Genomic DNA, 21,642 nt, shown 5'->3' on the forward strand with positions numbered 1-21,642 from the left:
ACCCAGAGGGACAAAGAAATGGAAATTGCTGACTACTACGGATACGTCAGGTGACAGCTGCTAGGATTCTTGCTGCCACCTTGGCTACCAGCGGTTCTTCCATACATAGGTAAGATAGGTATAGAACCGAGTAAGTAAATGGAATAGAATTAATAGATGAGTAATAAACCTTTCGAATTTTGAGATGCTGCTAACTGGGGCGTGAGAAAGGAAGGCCTGAAAGTTGGATGGGAGAATGAAGGAAAGGGGTAAAAACTGAGGAAAGAGGAAGGAACTTGGCCCAGGGCTAGGAAGGCCAAAAGAGACGTATGGATTTAGGAAAGGAAGCAGGAGTGAGGATGAAATGGCAGAAGTAAAAAGCAGGGTCAGGGGTCTGGGTTGAAAGAACACAATTGGAGTAGAGTTGAAGGTGACAGGAGATGAGTCTAGGTTTACTAGGAGAAATAGAAACAAAGTCTCTCGGGGAGGTTGGCCTTAAGTCTCACAACCACCAGATAGGTATTTCAGAAAACAAGAGGTTCACGACACATCTCTGAAAGGTTTGAGTTGCCTTATTCAGGTGTGATTATAGTGGGGGAATAGGCAAATCTACCAGAGAAGTGGCTAGGGCTCAGAGTCCTCCTAGGGGCAGCTGACGACAGGGCCAGAGCCAAGGGAACTGCTGTATCAGGAGGCCCACGAACAAATCAGGGGCATAGCCGCCTGTCACTTCCCTACCAGGAAGGAAGCCAGGTATATTACTATAACCAAGGCACACTGGGGTCTTCACTGTATGGAGAACTTGGCTCCTGCCCGCAATCCTATGGCTCCGCGTCATACACAGGAAGTAGGGCCTCTGCGCAACCAGAAATGGGAATGGGACTGAAGGAGATTCAGCCCGCAAATATCCGACCACCAGCTTCCACCTCTGCAATCTGCCACCCTGTGTCTGCTCAACGCATCACAGAAACAAGTTTTCAAGGTGAGTATACAAACGGCAGAGAAAGTTGAAGAATGAGGTCGGCATTCACAAACGGGGTCAAATCGACAGCTGGGAAGGGGTGTAGAGACAGGTAGAATTTAGATCCTGAGCCTTTAATAACCACTACCTTCTCTCAGTGCTCTCTGTTTTTAGACTCTATATAAGAACAGCTAGGGCTTCCCTGGTGGCGCCTGCCAATGCAGGGGACACGGCTTCGAGCCCCGGTCTGCGAAGATCCCACATGCCGTGCAGCAACTAAGCGCATGTGCCACAACGACTGAGCCTGCATTCCAGAGCCCGTGAGCCGCAACTACCGAAGCCCACGCGCCTACAGCCCATGCTCCGCAACAAGAGAGGCCACCGCGATGAGAAGCCCGCACACCGCAACCAAGAGTAGACCCCGCTAGCCGCAACTAGAGAAAGCCCGTGCACACCAATGAGGACCCAGTGCAGCCAAAAAAATAAATACGTAGAATAAATAAGTTCAATCAATCAATCAATCAATAAACGTAAATTAAAAAAAAAAAACAAACAAAAAAACAGAACACCTAATGCAGGTGGGAAGGTGGGAGGGACACTGTAAAGGTCATCTATGCTACATGTACAAGAACCCCAAGAGCACACCAATAGGTACCACATTTTTCACTGCTGTAGCCGAGCATTCCCCCTGTACTACCACACTGTAGCACTCCCTTCCCTCGTCTACTGCTACAGTCTCTTTGGAAGGTGTTTCAGAACTCTTGTTATGAGAGTGCCAGTTGAACTGTCCTCACTTCCGTCATTTATACCAGGATTTAAGACCTTGTGGTCCGAGATCCTGTCCAGAGAGCAAGCAGGCTAAGACTCTGTCTTTGTTTCTATATTTCATCAGAAAGGGCTCTACCCCCTCTCCTAGTTCATGGTGTGAAGTGTTCTTAGCCTCTCGGGAAAGTGGGGAGAATTCAAAGGACTCTCTATGAGAATGCTAGGCTTTGTAAAACATTTCAGTTTTTTAAAAAGAAGACTCATTTTGTATTGGACTTACAACAGTCCTATGAGATACAAAGAGAGCCAAGGATCAGTGACATGAAATGATCACCAGTAAGAATTACAACAGTCACCGCTTACCTCGTAGCATAGGGCACTGTCCATGATCCTTAAGAAGAGTTAGTAGAAATGCCTTGCCCATCTTGCCCCTGAACCCCTTGAAAGGTACACGACTGCTGTGTTGGTGTTTAGGGGGAGCATCTCACTTACCCGGGACTGACTTCAACCTTGATTCCTCTGTAGTGATGGAGACTTCCCCGCTGATGAAAAATTCCCTGGGATTGCAACCTCCAAGCCAGACCGCTTTCCTATGGAATGACAGAGAACTTCAGAGAACTTGTCGAGATGAAACACCAGTCAGTCTGCGGGAGAAAGGGAAGAAGAGAACGATGGAAATCGTTTCTGGGAAACTATTTTTACATTATGTTTTGTTTGTTCCTGGTAAATAAACTGAAATCTTCTTAACATTCAAACAAAATCTAAACCACTAAATTCAACAACACAGGAGTATAACTTTTGAAAAAAATTTCTTTGGCTGCGCAGCATGTGGGATCTTAGCTCCCCAACCAGGGATTGAACCCACGCCTGCTGCATTGGAAGCGCAGAGTCTTCACCACTGGACCACCAGGGAAGTCCCAGGAATAGAACTTTTAAAGGAGAAGGTATAAACCCCTGGGTTATATGAACTGGAGATTTTTAGTAAGAAGTCAATAGATCTTTTGTTAGGCACATTTTATGTTAGGCTGTCTCCCTGCACAGGACGCAGGCGCCTTGAAAATGGAAATCACATCCCTCTATAGTACGTCCCTCTTCTTTCTGCTTTGCAGTTTGCTGCTCCACTTGTTCAACCCCACCTAGTAATAACCTATACTTCCCTTGTTCCTGTTTTCCCATCTGGAAAACAGACAAAAGGCAACCAAACAACGCAAAGGTCTCAACAAATAAGGGATACCCAAAACCAGAGATGGCCAGAACTTCTGTATCCCTCATGAAACCTAGCCCGGTGTTCAATACTTAGGTATCATTAATACATGCGTGTTGACTGAAACAGTTGAAACGCAATTCTTCCACTTCCCAGTTTAGCTTTAGTCCTCATACAAAACCTGATCATCAAATTCCTTAATGCTAGGAATCACAGTGAAAAATAATTTCTCAACTGACTTCTGTCAGATGAGTGAGAACTAAGGTTAATTCAGTGTATCTGAAGCATAGAAAGTGAGGGCAAACGTGGCACAAGATGGGGCTAGAGAAGCAGAGAGGATTCTAGAGCACGCAGAGTCTTAAAGGCCACCAGTGTGTTTTCTATTCTCAAAACAATGTTTGTGAGCGATGTTTATGAGCAATGTTCCAACTTGCTTTGAAGCTTTCTTGTGTGAAGAATGGATTGGAGGGAAACAAGATATATGGACACTAGTTAGGACCTAATCGCAACAGACAGGCAAGTTCAGTATTAGGATGTTGAGGGAGAGCTGACAGATTCCAAAGAAATTCAGGAGATAAACTGAAGCGGGCTTCATGGGGTATGAGATGGAGGAAAGGAAGGTCTTAGGGAATTAAAGGGTTTACTGCACACATGAGCAGAGTCTCAAAATTAATCATTTGAACGTACAGAGGGGGATCTCCCAAATGACACCGGTTAGGAAGCAACGGTACGCCCTGTAGAATTCCTAGAGACAGCACAAATCAACTGTTTCGATGGAAAATTCGGCGGGACCCTTGATTTCCATGGGAATATAGAGAAAAGAGACACTGATCTGGCTTGCAGGTATTTAGGAAGTTGTTAGCCTGACATCACATACTAGTCTCATGTAAGTAGGCCGTCTGAAGTATGAAGCTTAGGGGAAAAACCTTGAAGAAAACTTAAAAGCTTAAGCCACACCTCTATACTACACCACCTTTCACAGTTTCTTCTCAGATAAGCAGCATCCCCATCAGTGAAGAAACTCACATCCCATAATAGGAACAACAGGCCTAAAAATTAAATGTGTGTCTTTGGAGGTCCCATCTATGCGATATCTTCCTGGTACCAGAAAAGTCCCCAGGAAGATCGATCTTTGCACCCCTGAAAGCTTACCACCAAGGAAAATGACTAGGTCCATAGATTTCCTCCCTCAAACCAGCCTACCTCACACATAAATCACTAGCAACTCAGCCCTTAACTCACATTATCACAGTCACAAGAGTGGTTAGGGAGAAAAGCACTAACCAGGGGAACTAACACAGAGGCAATCCAGGCCAAGCTGGGCTGGTGGCAGATATCTGCTCCTTACGCTCGGGTGCATAATGCGACTCACCACAATGCCTTTTTCACAGACCCTTTTTAAAGTTTCTCCACAAAATCCAACAGCTCAAGTTAGCTCATGACGCTTCAAGGTAAACAATCGTCAAGAGAAAAACATGCAATATGTCTTACAATGTTGGATTCCTTACAAATAGGACAAGGAAATAACCATGTAGACAAAACCAGAGCATTTGAAAACATCTGCGTTCTACAAACATACCAGTGAATGCTATAAATAAGGTAATATGACATAAAACAAAATGAAAACTAGATGTGAGACTGTTCTCTTCAGTGTACAGACTTCATGGCAGTTGCTGCACGATCTAGCTACTTATATCTACAACTCTCTGTTCTGTTAATACAAAATGAGGCCCAAGTGTGTCAACTTGTTTCCCACAGAAACCAAAAAACCTACATGCATCTCTTTTCTCCGGTGCCCTTTCACCTTACCTGCTCCCAGTTCTCCACCAATGTCCTCCTCTTTCTCTAATTATTCTCCTCTTCATTGTGCTTGGCCTTGCACCCAAGCATGCAAGACAGAGAGTCCTAGAGGTCCGAGATTCTAGAGGGGCTGTTTGCAAGGGGGAGGAGATTACGGTAACTGCCACACTGTATATACTTCTGTGCAAAGAAAGAGGGACAGTGTTCAGAATGTCTCTCACATATAAAAAGAGCTGGATGGCAGGATACCTGTGTGGCCCAAGGAACTAGAGCTAGCAAATCATGGGCAAAACAATTGCAACCAAAGGCTGGAAGAGGAAAGGTCTGCAACCAGCTCTGTCTCCTGGCTCTCTGGTATTTGCTGCCAATGGGCAGAGTCTATTTCGTGAAGCATCAAGCACTGAAAAGAAGACTCCTGCTGCTGGAAGTTGACAGGAAGGAACATCCAATGCAAGATCAAGGCTTGTCCTAGAAGCAATGCCCATAATGGAAGAAAAAAAAAAAAAAAAAAAGAAAGCGGAAGAGAAATGTTAAGTCGCAAGTCCAACCTGGCCCCCAGCCTAGCCCAGCCCAAGGAAGGTAGGAGTCAAGGAGAAGAAACTAAAAGAGAAGAGCCTTGGACCACAACATTCTCCACAGGGTACACTCAACAAACTTCACCCTGCTCTTTAACCAAGTTACAACTGTAATAGTTCAAACTACATGGCTCTTTCCTTCCTAAGGATACTAGTTAAATAAGATCTATATAGCTCTAAGTATATGATACATAAAATAGAATACTCTGTAGAATATAAGTAACTGTTAGTTAATTATATTAATGAACGTCTGTAAGAAATGTTGCAATGATTTCCCTAATGGAAGAGCCTGGGGGAGGTAAATCTGTCTTCTAGGATTTCCTCCCCAGAGCTCAGAAATTGAGGGGTTGTTTTAGCTCTCCTACGCTCTCTTCACCCAAGCCCGCCCTCCTGTTGGGGATCGGACCTCCCTATTGGCTAGCTCATACCTTTCAACTGCCTGCTTTGTGACATCACTCTCCTACCAAACCTACTACCACTTGGTAGAGGTCTTGGGGTTTCCGTGGAGCCGTTTGGACCAGTAACCAGTGACCTTTGTACTGGACACGTGCGCCGTTCAGCTGCAGCCACTCAGACATCCTCTAGTGTTGTCTCCTCATCCCTTGTACCTGCAGTTGATGTCTCCTCTTCTCTGACCATGTCAGGTAAGAAAAGAAACTTTGGAAAGTTTTGCGTTCGATTTCTTTTGCCCCTAAATTGAGGAGGAGATTCAAAATAGCGTGGAATAATGAGGGAAAGTATTGAACTACAAGTCTGGAGACCTAATTTCAGTTTTGACTTTGACGTTTACTGTCTGTGTGACTTTGGACAAATCACTGACTGCCTCACAAAGCCTGCTGCTTTCCTTATCTGTTACGTTAGGATACCACATTGGGTTGATCACTCTGATCCCCTTCTTTTCCAATATTGAGCCTTAAAGGGTACCCATGTAGAAAATGAAATCAGAGACTTCTCAAAAGAGTGTTTCAACAGAAACATAGAAAAGCCAGGTGACACAGAAAACTAGCGATATATACCAAGATGTTTCATCTCCAATGGTCTCCCTCCACTAGTATTTCGACTAGTTGAAAAGAGAGAATAGGGAGAGAGGATGGAGAGTACTGGGCTATATAGGGAGGCACAGAGTCAAACGTAAGCAAGTTTAGGATTGTTTTCATTAGCACAGGCCAACAGGAACCAAGAGATGGGAAAAAAATATAAGAATGAAGAGGGAAAGCATAGAGGAGCTCTCAAGAAAGAGGCAGTTTGCCATGGAATGTTGATGGGAGCCAAAGATTTTAAATTAAAGCAGAAACAGCACAGAGGGAAATCTGCTCAGAGCAGGGCAAAACAAAGCTGATGGTAGCAAATCCTTACATTAACAGACTAAGAAGGAAAGTAAGGCCAGAACAGGGGATCACCAGGAAGGGCAGCCTATCAGAAAAGTCATACTCCGTTTTCTTTCTTTTATTGCCTCTCTGAATACAGCTGGCACTTGACAGTTTGGAATAGAAACATTTTAGAAGTATGTTTTAGAAATGATGCTTCCTAGAAACCAGAAACCAAAGTGGTTATCTAGGGGGCTGCTTTTCAGTGTTCTATTCTTTCTAATTTTTAAACTAGGTAGACATTTGACCAATTAAACATTTTAAATGATATCTTCTACATTGAATCAGAAGGACTATTTCCTTTGTGTGATATGTAGCTTCTAAGGCAAGGTTGCTTTTCAATTTTTACAGTTATTTCCTTCCTAACACAGAGAGCACATTGATCAACAGCCATCGTTCGCTTGTAGATCTTAGCTACCGGAGAAGAAAAAGAAAAAGTCAAGCCCCCACATCTCTAATTCCCCATTTAGGGAATTCCCTGGCGGTCCAGCGCTTAGGACTCGGTGCTTTCACGGCCAGGGCCACGCGGCGCGGCAAAAGAAAAAAAGAAAACACAAACATCCACGTTTATCTAAAACAATGTTGTGGAGTCCTTTGGATTTTCTTACATTTGAAAATCTTTTTTAATTGGATTCTAGGGATGATGGTTTTTTGAGGTCTTGGGATGTCATCTTCTTGGATGTGGAAGATGATTCTAAGTTCTAGGATAAATACAAAAACCTTCTTGATACTTTTTAAGCTTCCTTTCTGCTTATTATATGAGTTATATTCATGGAAAGATATATTTCTCCTAGGCTTAATACCTGTTACTTGCTGGGTAAAAATATGAATGAGCACAATAATGAAACTCTTTTACACTTACTATTTTGCTGTCTGCTTTGTACCGGTTTTCATTGAAATACTTGTCTATATATGTTGTGGCTACCTATACATTCACATTTGTTGCATTCTGTTGCTTGTTGTGCATTTTTTACTGATTTATCGTCTCTGTCTGTATGCATTGGCTAGGAATTCATTCACCTCTATCACCTCCATCGTGTTTTTTGGTTAATAGTATTCACTAAAATAGAGTGGGCAAAATTCACTTTCATAATATTGCATGTATGGTACAGAATGTCATTTGTTAGTAAATTCATTAGGCTTTGATACTTGCCCACATACCCCAGTTTTCATTAATATCTATGGATTTCTTTTTCGTTACGTAACATGTTTTTCATGATTTTTCTTTGTCTTTCTAGAACTTATTGTATCTTCCTCCATATAAATCATACGCAATAGATCAGCTTATTCATCTATTAATTATTACTGCTATTATTATTGGTGGTGGTGTTATAACCACTTTATAGATGAGTAATCTGAAGTAATCAGATAACTTTTCTCTTTCCAAAAGCACTTAAGAAATCCACTTTCGGGTAATCATTTTGAGGTAGGATGAGAAACCAGGCTTGAAGAGGGCAAAAATGACTCTTTCAGTTCACCAGTTGGACTGAGCTATACGTCAACTCTAGGTAATAGCGTGGGAACTGCACAAGCAAAGGGAGACACTGAAGATGACAATGGTAATGGCCGTACTGTTTTCTAATGGACAAAAAAAATGCTTATATTATAAGTTCTATTTCTCCTGCTTTCTGGCACTATCATGCTCAGAGTGGAGTCCTGGCAAGGAAGTCAGGATACTTAGGTTCTGAAACCTGGTAATGACACTAACATAATGAGAGAACCTGAACAAGTCAACCCGACCTCTCTGAGCCTCAGTTTCCTTACTCGTGAAATGAGACTGAAAAAAGAGAAAGTTCTCTAAGGGCCTCCTAGTTCTAAAATGCTTCCAGTCTAGGAAATAGCATAGAAGTCAATACGAGTGCAGGCTGAAGGGAAAGACAGGGCAGGGAGAAGGTTGCTTCCAGCCTAGAGAACAATGTCTGAACCATACCACTTGGCTCTTCTGCCCATCTGTGCCCAAGATGGGAGCACAGGCAGTTAATACAGAAGAGTGGAAAACTGCTCAGTCCTTACAGCCATCATTAACTGTCTGATTTTGGGTTTCTCAGGAAGGGTCGATAGTAGAGGTGTCCTGAGAGCAAGAACCTTAAGATAATGCTGTTCCTCAAACGTAGTGAGAATTTCTCAACCTCCCTGAGTTTTTCATGACCCTCTTGTTCTTACAGAAAATTTCCAAAATCCATCTCTACTTGGAACTCTAAATTCTCTGCAGCATTCTCTTCCTGTGGTGAGCAATGCAACTTCCCTAACACGAAGTGTCTGCAACTTCTCCAGAGTCTCTGCCCCTGCCGTCAGTTCGGCATCGGCTACCGGTACCTCTTTCCAGACACTCATGGGTAGTGCCTACCTTTACCAACATTCCAGCACGACTATGTTATCTGGAGTTACTGACCACAGCCAGATCTCCACTTCAGCTCCTTCCTATCCAGGTGTTCTTGAGTGGGACATCACAGGAAGCACTGAAAAGAATTCCTCTTCACTCGGAGACTTTACTCTGGCACTCACTGACCGGCACCCAGCTGCTTCCTCCATGTTTATGGCAGCCCAGTATGATAAAACTTCAGACGCCAATAACATGGTCCCTCTATATCCATCACTTTCTGCCAGGCTTGCTCAGGGAGCACCATCTCAGATTCCAAATCAGGGGCATAGCCGCCTGTCACTTCCCTACCAGGAAGGAAGCCAGGTATATTACTATAACCAAGGCACACTGGGGTCTTCACTGTATGGAGAACTTGGCTCCTGCCCGCAATCCTATGGCTCCGCGTCATACACAGGAAGTAGGGCCTCTGCGCAACCAGAAATGGGAATGGGACTGAAGGAGATTCAGCCCACAAATATCCGACCACCAGCTTCCACCTCTGCAATCTGCCACCCTGTGTCTGCTCAACGCATCACAGAAACAAGTTTTCAAGGTGAGTATACAAACGGCAGAGAAAGTTGAAGAATGAGGTCGGCATTCACAAATGGGGTCAAATCGACAGCTGGGAAGGGGTGTAGAGACAGGTAGAATTTAGATCCTGAGCCTTCAGTAACCACTACCTTCGCTCAGTGCCCTCTGTTTTTAGACTCTATATAAGAACACCTAGGGCTTCCCTGGTGGCGCCGTGGTTAAGAATCCGCCTGCCAATGCAATGCGGGGGACACGGGTTCGAGCCCTGGTCTGGGAAGATCCCACATGCCGTGGAGCAACTAAGCCCATGTGCCACAACGACTGAGCCTGCATTCTAGAGCCCGTGAGCCGCAACTACCGAAGCCCACGCGCCTAGAGCGCATGCTCCGCAACAAGAGAAGCCCGCACACCGCAACCAAGAGTAGACCCCGCTAGCCGCAACTAGAGAAAGCCCGTGCACAGCAATGAAGACCCTGTGCAGCCAAAAAAATAAATACGTAGAATAAATAAGTTCAAACAATCAATCAATAAATAAACGTAAATTAAAAAAAACAAAAAAACAAAAAGAACACCTAATGCAGGTGGGAAGGTGGCAGGGACACTGTAAAGGTCATCTATGCTACATGTACAAGAACCCCGAGAGCACACCAATAGGTACCACATTTTTCACTGCTGTAGCCGAGCATTCCCCCTGTACTACCACACTGTAGCACTCCCTTCCCTCGTCTACTGCTACAGTCTCTTTGGAAGGTGTCTCAGAACTCTTGTTATGAGAGTGCCAGTTGAAGTGTCCTCACTTCCGTCATTTATACCAGGATTTAAGACCTTGTGGTCCGAGATCCTGTCCAGAGAGCAAGCAGGCTAAGACTCTGTCTTTGTTTCTGTATTTCATCAGAAAGGGCTCTACCCCCTCTCCTAGTTCATGGTGTGAAGTGTTCTTAGCCTCTCGGGAAAGTGGGGAGAATTGAAAGGACTCTATATGAGAATGCTAGGCTTTGTAAAACATTTCAGTTGTTTAAAAAGAAGACTCATTTTGTATTGGACTTACAACAGTCCTATGAGATACAAAGAGAGCCAAGGATCAGTGACATGAAATGATCACCAGTTAAGCATTACAACAGTCACCGCTTACCTCGTAGCATAGGGCACTGTCCATGATCCTTAAGAAGAGTTAGTAGAAATGCCTTGCCCATCTTGCCCCTGAACCCCTTGAAAGGTACACGACTGCTGTGTTGGTGTTTAGGGGGAGCATCTCATTTACCAGGGACTGACTTCTCCCTTGATCCCTTTGTAGTGATGGAGACTTCCCTGGTGATGAAAAATTCCCTGGGATTGCAACCTCCAAGCCAGACGTTTTGTGTGACACAAACTCAAGAACTCCCCAAGTCCTGCAGTAGCAGAAACAGTCACATACTTGAGAGTAACCCACCATCTGAACTTGGGGACATTTCAGTGACAGCTCCAGTCCAGAGTGCCAGGCGTCTCCTGGCCCTGCCTCCAGCTCCAAGCCAGGGACAAACAGAGAGTAAGAACGTGGAGGATATCAAAACCAAGCTGTCAAAGCCTCTGGAGGCCTACCAGATCCCAATAGAAAACCAAGATCCTCCACTACTCCCTTTGGGAATCCCTGATATTCCCCAGCCGCTGGCCTGCACCGATCCCCTCAGCCAAGAGGAGCAGCCTGGTTCTGAAAATGCTGATCTGGGAGAGAACAGCCTGAGTCGTCAGGACCTAGGGACACTTGAAAATGGGACTGAACCTAGCAGTGGTCTTGCAGACATTACTACACTGGCGGAGGATATTCACCTTCCCCAGCTCTTTAATTCTTGGAAAGATCTTGATCGATCCCAAGGTCCCAACGTGATCAAAGCTGAAGACACCAGAGCCATTAAGGTGAATCAGGTGCAGGAAAAGCCAAGTGTCGTAAAGGTTCCCTCTGATCAACCCAGGAAGAACAAACAGAAAGCCTCTGAGCCTATCGGTGGTGCTCCCAAGGCCAAAATCCAGCCAAAGGATCCAGAGTGCCTGTTAGGGGGAGAAGCGGTTATATGCACTGCTGCAGTCAGTGACAGGGCTCCTGCGAACACGGCCAAGCACTCTCAAGGCAAACCTCAGAAAGCTGCATCCGGAAAGATCAGCAAAACTGAGAGCCATGGGCAGGAAAAGACCAAAAGGACCAGAGGAAGAAACAAGGCTGAAGAGAACAAGCAGTCAGGGAACAAAGTCAAGGCAGAAGACAAGCCAGCAATCCCCAACACGAAGCGAAAGGAACACCAAACTGAGCTTCGCCAAGAGAGCTTTCAAAAGCCTCGAACCTCCCTTGGCGTGCGCATGCTGGAGTCTGTGAAGGTTCTTCATGCGCTGGGGAAGAAGAATGAGACGAAAACTGGGCTCTCTTCCTGTCGGCTCTTGGGAAATTCAAGCAACCCCAAAGACCCCCAGCCACCCCCAGCGATCCAGCCACGGCGGCATACCCCACGTGAGGGTAAGAGGCCTGAGAAAACGCAAGTCCAAGCCCAGAAACCAGACAGCAGTGCTGAAACAGAGTGTCCATCTCCATCCCAGTGTGAGCGGCCTCCTCCTGGGAAGGTCAAGTTGATACCTCTGCCTTTTTCTGCCTGGGACAAGCCTCAAGCTCGACCCGCTCCTCGGAGGCCACAGTCTCTGGCCTCACATCGGCCTGCTGTGGCTTACCGTGCCCAGCCTGGTTCTACTGACTCAGCTCAACCTGCTGCAGTCAATTCATCCCAGCCAGCTCCTGCCTCTTTGCCAGGTCCCGCCAAACCAGCTCAGCCAACTGTGGCCAACCCAACCCAACCGGCTTGGACCAACCATACCCAGCCTCGTGTCCCTCAGCCTGCTGCTCCTAGGCCTGCACCCTACAAAACTTCATCTGGCGCTTCTCTCCAGCGCGAGCCTGTTCCCCCTGCTGTGACTAAGCGCCAGTCCCCACCCAAGCTCCAAACCCAACTTCTACTCCAAGACTTCAGCAAGCAACGAGTTCCATGGAGGGAACCCAACGTGCCTGAGCCAGTCATGTCAAAGCCCATCGAACAAGAGCAGAGGCCAGAGCGAGAGGCCATGAAGAGGCGGGCTCAACAACAACGGGAGAATGCTGCCAGATACACCTCTTCGGGGAAGCTGCAATTTTTCACCCAGAGGGACAAAGAAATGGAAATTGCTGACTACTACGGATACGTCAGGTGACAGCTGCTAGGATTCTTGCTGCCACCTTGGCTACCAGCGGTTCTTCCATACATAGGTAAGATAGGTATAGAACCGAGTAAGTAAATGGAATAGAATTAATAGATGAGTAATAAACCTTTCGAATTTTGAGATGCTGCTAACTGGGGCGTGAGAAAGGAAGGCCTGAAAGTTGGATGGGAGAATGAAGGAAAGGGGTAAAAACTGAGGAAAGAGGAAGGAACTTGGCCCAGGGCTAGGAAGGCCAAAAGAGACGTATGGATTTAGGAAAGGAAGCAGGAGTGAGGATGAAATGGCAGAAGTAAAAAGCAGGGTCAGGGGTCTGGGTTGAAAGAACACAATTGGAGTAGAGTTGAAGGTGACAGGAGATGAGTCTAGGTTTACTAGGAGAAATAGAAACAAAGTCTCTCGGGGAGGTTGGCCTTAAGTCTCACAACCACCAGATAGGTATTTCAGAAAACAAGAGGTTCACGACACATCTCTGAAAGGTTTGAGTTGCCTTATTCAGGTGTGATTATAGTGGGGGAATAGGCAAATCTACCAGAGAAGTGGCTAGGGCTCAGAGTCCTCCTAGGGGCAGCTGACGACAGGGCCAGAGCCAAGGGAACTGCTGTATCAGGAGGCCCACGAACAAATCAGGGGCATAGCCGCCTGTCACTTCCCTACCAGGAAGGAAGCCAGGTATATTACTATAACCAAGGCACACTGGGGTCTTCACTGTATGGAGAACTTGGCTCCTGCCCGCAATCCTATGGCTCCGCGTCATACACAGGAAGTAGGGCCTCTGCGCAACCAGAAATGGGAATGGGACTGAAGGAGATTCAGCCCGCAAATATCCGACCACCAGCTTCCACCTCTGCAATCTGCCACCCTGTGTCTGCTCAACGCATCACAGAAACAAGTTTTCAAGGTGAGTATACAAACGGCAGAGAAAGTTGAAGAATGAGGTCGGCATTCACAAACGGGGTCAAATCGACAGCTGGGAAGGGGTGTAGAGACAGGTAGAATTTAGATCCTGAGCCTTTAATAACCACTACCTTCTCTCAGTGCTCTCTGTTTTTAGACTCTATATAAGAACAGCTAGGGCTTCCCTGGTGGCGCCTGCCAATGCAGGGGACACGGCTTCGAGCCCCGGTCTGCGAAGATCCCACATGCCGTGCAGCAACTAAGCGCATGTGCCACAACGACTGAGCCTGCATTCCAGAGCCCGTGAGCCGCAACTACCGAAGCCCACGCGCCTACAGCCCATGCTCCGCAACAAGAGAGGCCACCGCGATGAGAAGCCCGCACACCGCAACCAAGAGTAGACCCCGCTAGCCGCAACTAGAGAAAGCCCGTGCACACCAATGAGGACCCAGTGCAGCCAAAAAAATAAATACGTAGAATAAATAAGTTCAATCAATCAATCAATCAATAAACGTAAATTAAAAAAAAAAAACAAACAAAAAAACAGAACACCTAATGCAGGTGGGAAGGTGGGAGGGACACTGTAAAGGTCATCTATGCTACATGTACAAGAACCCCAAGAGCACACCAATAGGTACCACATTTTTCACTGCTGTAGCCGAGCATTCCCCCTGTACTACCACACTGTAGCACTCCCTTCCCTCGTCTACTGCTACAGTCTCTTTGGAAGGTGTTTCAGAACTCTTGTTATGAGAGTGCCAGTTGAACTGTCCTCACTTCCGTCATTTATACCAGGATTTAAGACCTTGTGGTCCGAGATCCTGTCCAGAGAGCAAGCAGGCTAAGACTCTGTCTTTGTTTCTATATTTCATCAGAAAGGGCTCTACCCCCTCTCCTAGTTCATGGTGTGAAGTGTTCTTAGCCTCTCGGGAAAGTGGGGAGAATTCAAAGGACTCTCTATGAGAATGCTAGGCTTTGTAAAACATTTCAGTTTTTTAAAAAGAAGACTCATTTTGTATTGGACTTACAACAGTCCTATGAGATACAAAGAGAGCCAAGGATCAGTGACATGAAATGATCACCAGTAAGAATTACAACAGTCACCGCTTACCTCGTAGCATAGGGCACTGTCCATGATCCTTAAGAAGAGTTAGTAGAAATGCCTTGCCCATCTTGCCCCTGAACCCCTTGAAAGGTACACGACTGCTGTGTTGGTGTTTAGGGGGAGCATCTCACTTACCCGGGACTGACTTCAACCTTGATTCCTCTGTAGTGATGGAGACTTCCCCGCTGATGAAAAATTCCCTGGGATTGCAACCTCCAAGCCAGACCGCTTTCCTATGGAATGACAGAGAACTTCAGAGAACTTGTCAAGATGAAACACCAGTCAGTCTGCGGGAGAAAGGGAAGAAGAGAACGATGGAAATCGTTTCTGGGAAACTATTTTTACATTATGTTTTGTTTGTTCCTGGTAAATAAACTGAAATCTTCTTAACATTCAAACAAAATCTAAACCACTAAATTCAACAACACAGGAGTATAACTTTTGAAAAAAATTTCTTTGGCTGCGCAGCATGTGGGATCTTAGCTCCCCAACCAGGGATTGAACCCACGCCTGCTGCATTGGAAGCGCAGAGTCTTCACCACTGGACCACCAGGGAAGTCCCAGGAATAGAACTTTTAAAGGAGAAGGTATAAACCCCTGGGTTATATGAACTGGAGATTTTTAGTAAGAAGTCAATAGATCTTTTGTTAGGCACATTTTATGTTAGGCTGTCTCCCTGCACAGGACGCAGGCGCCTTGAAAATGGAAATCACATCCCTCTATAGTACGTCCCTCTTCTTTCTGCTTTGCAGTTTGCTGCTCCACTTGTTCAACCCCACCTAGTAATAACCTATACTTCCCTTGTTCCTGTTTTCCCATCTGGAAAACAGACAAAAGGCAACCAAACAACGCAAAGGTCTCAACAAATAAGGGATACCCAAAACCAGAGATGGCCAGAACTTCTGTATCCCTCATGAAACCTAGCCCGGTGTTCAATACTTAGGTATCATTAATACATGCGTGTTGACTGAAACAGTTGAAACACAATTCTTCCACTTCCCAGTTTAGCTTTAGTCCTCATACAAAACCTGATCATCAAATTCCTTAATGCTAGGAATCACAGTGAAAAATAATTTCTCAACTGACTTCTGTCAGATGAGTGAGAACTAAGGTTAATTCAGTGTATCTGAAGCATAGAAAGTGAGGGCAAACGTGGCACAAGATGGGGCTAGAGAAGCAGAGAGGATTCTAGAGCACGCAGAGTCTTAAAGGCCACCAGTGTGTTTTCTATTCTCAAAACAATGTTTGTGAGCGATGTTTATGAGCAATGTTCCAACTTGCTTTGAAGCTTTCTTGTGTGAAGAATGGATTGGAGGGAAACAAGATATATGGACACTAGTTAGGACCTAATCGCAACAGACAGGCAAGTTCAGTATTAGGATGTTGAGGGAGAGCTGACAGATTCCAAAGAAATTCAGGAGATAAACTGAAGCGGGCTTCATGGGGTATGAGATGGAGGAAAGGAAGGTCTTAGGGAATTAAAGGGTTTACTGCACACATGAGCAGAGTCTCAAAATTAATCATTTGAACGTACAGAGGGGGATCGATCTCCCAAATGACACCGGTTAGGAAGCAACGGTACGCCCTGTAGAATTCCTAGAGACAGCACAAATCAACTGTTTCGATGGAAAATTCGGCGGGACCCTTGATTTCCATGGGAATATAGAGAAAAGAGACACTGATCTGGCTTGCAGGTATTTAGGAAGTTGTTAGCCTGACATCACATACTAGTCTCATGTAAGTAGGCCGTCTGAAGTATGAAGCTTAGGGGAAAAACCTTGAAGAAAACTTAAAAGCTTAAGCCACACCTCTATACTACACCACCTTTCACAGTTTCTTCTCAGATAAGCAGCATCCCCATCAGTGAAGAAACTCACATCCCATAATAGGAACAACAGGCCTAAAAATTAAATGTGTGTCTTTGGAGGTCCCATCTATGCGATATCTTCCTGGTACCAGAAAAGTCCCCAGGAAGATCGATCTTTGCACCCCTGAAAGCTTACCACCAAGGAAAATGACTAGGTCCATAGATTTCCTCCCTCAAACCAGCCTACCTCACACATAAATCACTAGCAACTCAGCCCTTAACTCACATTATCACAGTCACAAGAGTGGTTAGGGAGAAAAGCACTAACCAGGGGAACTAACACAGAGGCAATCCAGGCCAAGCTGGGCTGGTGGCAGATATCTGCTCCTTACGCTCGGGTGCATAATGCGACTCACCACAATGCCTTTTTCACAGACCCTTTTTAAAGTTTCTCCACAAAATCCAACAGCTCAAGTTAGCTCATGACGCTTCAAGGTAAACAATCGTCAAGAGAAAAACATGCAATATGTCTTACAATGTTGGATTCCTTACAAATAGGACAAGGAAATAACCATGTAGACAAAACCAGAGCATTTGAAAACATCTGCGTTCTACAAACATACCAGTGAATGCTATAAATAAGGTAATATGACATAAAACAAAATGAAAACTAGATGTGAGACTGTTCTCTTCAGTGTACAGACTTCATGGCAGTTGCTGCACGATCTAGCTACTTATATCTACAACTCTCTGTTCTGTTAATACAAAATGAGGCCCAAGTGTGTCAACTTGTTTCCCACAGAAACCAAAAAACCTACATGCATCTCTTTTCTCCGGTGCCCTTTCACCTTACCTGCTCCCAGTTCTCCACCAATGTCCTCCTCTTTCTCTAATTATTCTCCTCTTCATTGTGCTTGGCCTTGCACCCAAGCATGCAAGACAGAGAGTCCTAGAGGTCCGAGATTCTAGAGGGGCTGTTTGCAAGGGGGAGGAGATTACGGTAACTGCCACACTGTATATACTTCTGTGCAAAGAAAGAGGGACAGTGTTCAGAATGTCTCTCACATATAAAAAGAGCTGGATGGCAGGATACCTGTGTGGCCCAAGGAACTAGAGCTAGCAAATCATGGGCAAAACAATTGCAACCAAAGGCTGGAAGAGGAAAGGTCTGCAACCAGCTCTGTCTCCTGGCTCTCTGGTATTTGCTGCCAATGGGCAGAGTCTATTTCGTGAAGCATCAAGCACTGAAAAGAAGACTCCTGCTGCTGGAAGTTGACAGGAAGGAACATCCAATGCAAGATCAAGGCTTGTCCTAGAAGCAATGCCCATAATGGAAGAAAAAAAAAAAAAAAAAAGAAAGCGGAAGAGAAATGTTAAGTCGCAAGTCCAACCTGGCCCCCAGCCTAGCCCAGCCCAAGGAAGGTAGGAGTCAAGGAGAAGAAACTAAAAGAGAAGAGCCTTGGACCACAACATTCTCCACAGGGTACACTCAACAAACTTCACCCTGCTCTTTAACCAAGTTACAACTGTAATAGTTCAAACTACATGGCTCTTTCCTTCCTAAGGATACTAGTTAAATAAGATCTATATAGCTCTAAGTATATGATACATAAAATAGAATACTCTGTAGAATATAAGTAACTGTTAGTTAATTATATTAATGAACGTCTGTAAGAAATGTTGCAATGATTTCCCTAATGGAAGAGCCTGGGGGAGGTAAATCTGTCTTCTAGGATTTCCTCCCCAGAGCTCAGAAATTGAGGGGTTGTTTTAGCTCTCCTACGCTCTCTTCACCCAAGCCCGCCCTCCTGTTGGGGATCGGACCTCCCTATTGGCTAGCTCATACCTTTCAACTGCCTGCTTTGTGACATCACTCTCCTACCAAACCTACTACCACTTGGTAGAGGTCTTGGGGTTTCCGTGGAGCCGTTTGGACCAGTAACCAGTGACCTTTGTACTGGACACGTGCGCCGTTCAGCTGCAGCCACTCAGACATCCTCTAGTGTTGTCTCCTCATCCCTTGTACCTGCAGTTGATGTCTCCTCTTCTCTGACCATGTCAGGTAAGAAAAGAAACTTTGGAAAGTTTTGCGTTCGATTTCTTTTGCCCCTAAATTGAGGAGGAGATTCAAAATAGCGTGGAATAATGAGGGAAAGTATTGAACTACAAGTCTGGAGACCTAATTTCAGTTTTGACTTTGACGTTTACTGTCTGTGTGACTTTGGACAAATCACTGACTGCCTCACAAAGCCTGCTGCTTTCCTTATCTGTTACGTTAGGATACCACATTGGGTTGATCACTCTGATCCCCTTCTTTTCCAATATTGAGCCTTAAAGGGTACCCATGTAGAAAATGAAATCAGAGACTTCTCAAAAGAGTGTTTCAACAGAAACATAGAAAAGCCAGGTGACACAGAAAACTAGCGATATATACCAAGATGTTTCATCTCCAATGGTCTCCCTCCACTAGTATTTCGACTAGTTGAAAAGAGAGAATAGGGAGAGAGGATGGAGAGTACTGGGCTATATAGGGAGGCACAGAGTCAAACGTAAGCAAGTTTAGGATTGTTTTCATTAGCACAGGCCAACAGGAACCAAGAGATGGGAAAAAAATATAAGAATGAAGAGGGAAAGCATAGAGGAGCTCTCAAGAAAGAGGCAGTTTGCCATGGAATGTTGATGGGAGCCAAAGATTTTAAATTAAAGCAGAAACAGCACAGAGGGAAATCTGCTCAGAGCAGGGCAAAACAAAGCTGATGGTAGCAAATCCTTACATTAACAGACTAAGAAGGAAAGTAAGGCCAGAACAGGGGATCACCAGGAAGGGCAGCCTATCAGAAAAGTCATACTCCGTTTTCTTTCTTTTATTGCCTCTCTGAATACAGCTGGCACTTGACAGTTTGGAATAGAAACATTTTAGAAGTATGTTTTAGAAATGATGCTTCCTAGAAACCAGAAACCAAAGTGGTTATCTAGGGGGCTGCTTTTCAGTGTTCTATTCTTTCTAATTTTTAAACTAGGTAGACATTTGACCAATTAAACATTTTAAATGATATCTTCTACATTGAATCAGAAGGACTATTTCCTTTGTGTGATATGTAGCTTCTAAGGCAAGGTTGCTTTTCAATTTTTACAGTTATTTCCTTCCTAACACAGAGAGCACATTGATCAACAGCCATCGTTCGCTTGTAGATCTTAGCTACCGGAGAAGAAAAAGAAAAAGTCAAGCCCCCACATCTCTAATTCCCCATTTAGGGAATTCCCTGGCGGTCCAGCGCTTAGGACTCGGTGCTTTCACGGCCAGGGCCACGCGGCGCGGCAAAAGAAAAAAAGAAAACACAAACATCCACGTTTATCTAAAACAATGTTGTGGAGTCCTTTGGATTTTCTTACATTTGAAAATCTTTTTTAATTGGATTCTAGGGATGATGGTTTTTTGAGGTCTTGGGATGTCATCTTCTTGGATGTGGAAGATGATTCTAAGTTCTAGGATAAATACAAAAACCTTCTTGATACTTTTTAAGCTTCCTTTCTGCTTATTATATGAGTTATATTCATGGAAAGATATATTTCTCCTAGGCTTAATACCTGTTACTTGCTGGGTAAAAATATGAATGAGCACAATAATGAAACTCTTTTACACTTACTATTTTGCTGTCTGCTTTGTACCGGTTTTCATTGAAATACTTGTCTATATATGTTGTGGCTACCTATACATTCACATTTGTTGCATTCTGTTGCTTGTTGTGCATTTTTTACTGATTTATCGTCTCTGTCTGTATGCATTGGCTAGGAATTCATTCACCTCTATCACCTCCATCGTGTTTTTTGGTTAATAGTATTCACTAAAATAGAGTGGGCAAAATTCACTTTCATAATATTGCATGTATGGTACAGAATGTCATTTGTTAGTAAATTCATTAGGCTTTGATACTTGCCCACATACCCCAGTTTTCATTAATATCTATGGATTTCTTTTTCGTTACGTAACATGTTTTTCATGATTTTTCTTTGTCTTTCTAGAACTTATTGTATCTTCCTCCATATAAATCATACGCAATAGATCAGCTTATTCATCTATTAATTATTACTGCTATTATTATTGGTGGTGGTGTTATAACCACTTTATAGATGAGTAATCTGAAGTAATCAGATAACTTTTCTCTTTCCAAAAGCACTTAAGAAATCCACTTTCGGGTAATCATTTTGAGGTAGGATGAGAAACCAGGCTTGAAGAGGGCAAAAATGACTCTTTCAGTTCACCAGTTGGACTGAGCTATACGTCAACTCTAGGTAATAGCGTGGGAACTGCACAAGCAAAGGGAGACACTGAAGATGACAATGGTAATGGCCGTACTGTTTTCTAATGGACAAAAAAAATGCTTATATTATAAGTTCTATTTCTCCTGCTTTCTGGCACTATCATGCTCAGAGTGGAGTCCTGGCAAGGAAGTCAGGATACTTAGGTTCTGAAACCTGGTAATGACACTAACATAATGAGAGAACCTGAACAAGTCAACCCGACCTCTCTGAGCCTCAGTTTCCTTACTCGTGAAATGAGACTGAAAAAAGAGAAAGTTCTCTAAGGGCCTCCTAGTTCTAAAATGCTTCCAGTCTAGGAAATAGCATAGAAGTCAATACGAGTGCAGGCTGAAGGGAAAGACAGGGCAGGGAGAAGGTTGCTTCCAGCCTAGAGAACAATGTCTGAACCATACCACTTGGCTCTTCTGCCCATCTGTGCCCAAGATGGGAGCACAGGCAGTTAATACAGAAGAGTGGAAAACTGCTCAGTCCTTACAGCCATCATTAACTGTCTGATTTTGGGTTTCTCAGGAAGGGTCGATAGTAGAGGTGTCCTGAGAGCAAGAACCTTAAGATAATGCTGTTCCTCAAACGTAGTGAGAATTTCTCAACCTCCCTGAGTTTTTCATGACCCTCTTGTTCTTACAGAAAATTTCCAAAATCCATCTCTACTTGGAACTCTAAATTCTCTGCAGCATTCTCTTCCTGTGGTGAGCAATGCAACTTCCCTAACACGAAGTGTCTGCAACTTCTCCAGAGTCTCTGCCCCTGCCG

The 21,642-nt window shown here is 44.6% G+C and overlaps 1 long non-coding RNA gene and 1 pseudogene across 9 annotated transcripts in view; one reads left to right on the top strand and one right to left on the bottom strand.

The window, feature by feature from the left end:
- LOC309643390 overlaps positions 1 to 21,642 on the bottom strand; it is a 2,123,356-nt gene that overhangs the window by 460,851 nt on the left and 1,640,863 nt on the right. The gene's annotated exons all lie outside the window — the stretch shown is intronic.
- Positions 1 to 21,642, top strand: part of LOC309643462 (uncharacterized protein C2orf78-like) — a 185,810-nt pseudogene that overhangs the window by 48,451 nt on the left and 115,717 nt on the right. The gene's annotated exons all lie outside the window — the stretch shown is intronic.

Source organism: Balaenoptera physalus (assembly GCF_965194825.1).
Source record: "Balaenoptera physalus genome assembly, chromosome: 15".
Classification (NCBI taxonomy): domain Eukaryota; kingdom Metazoa; phylum Chordata; class Mammalia; order Artiodactyla; family Balaenopteridae; genus Balaenoptera; species Balaenoptera physalus.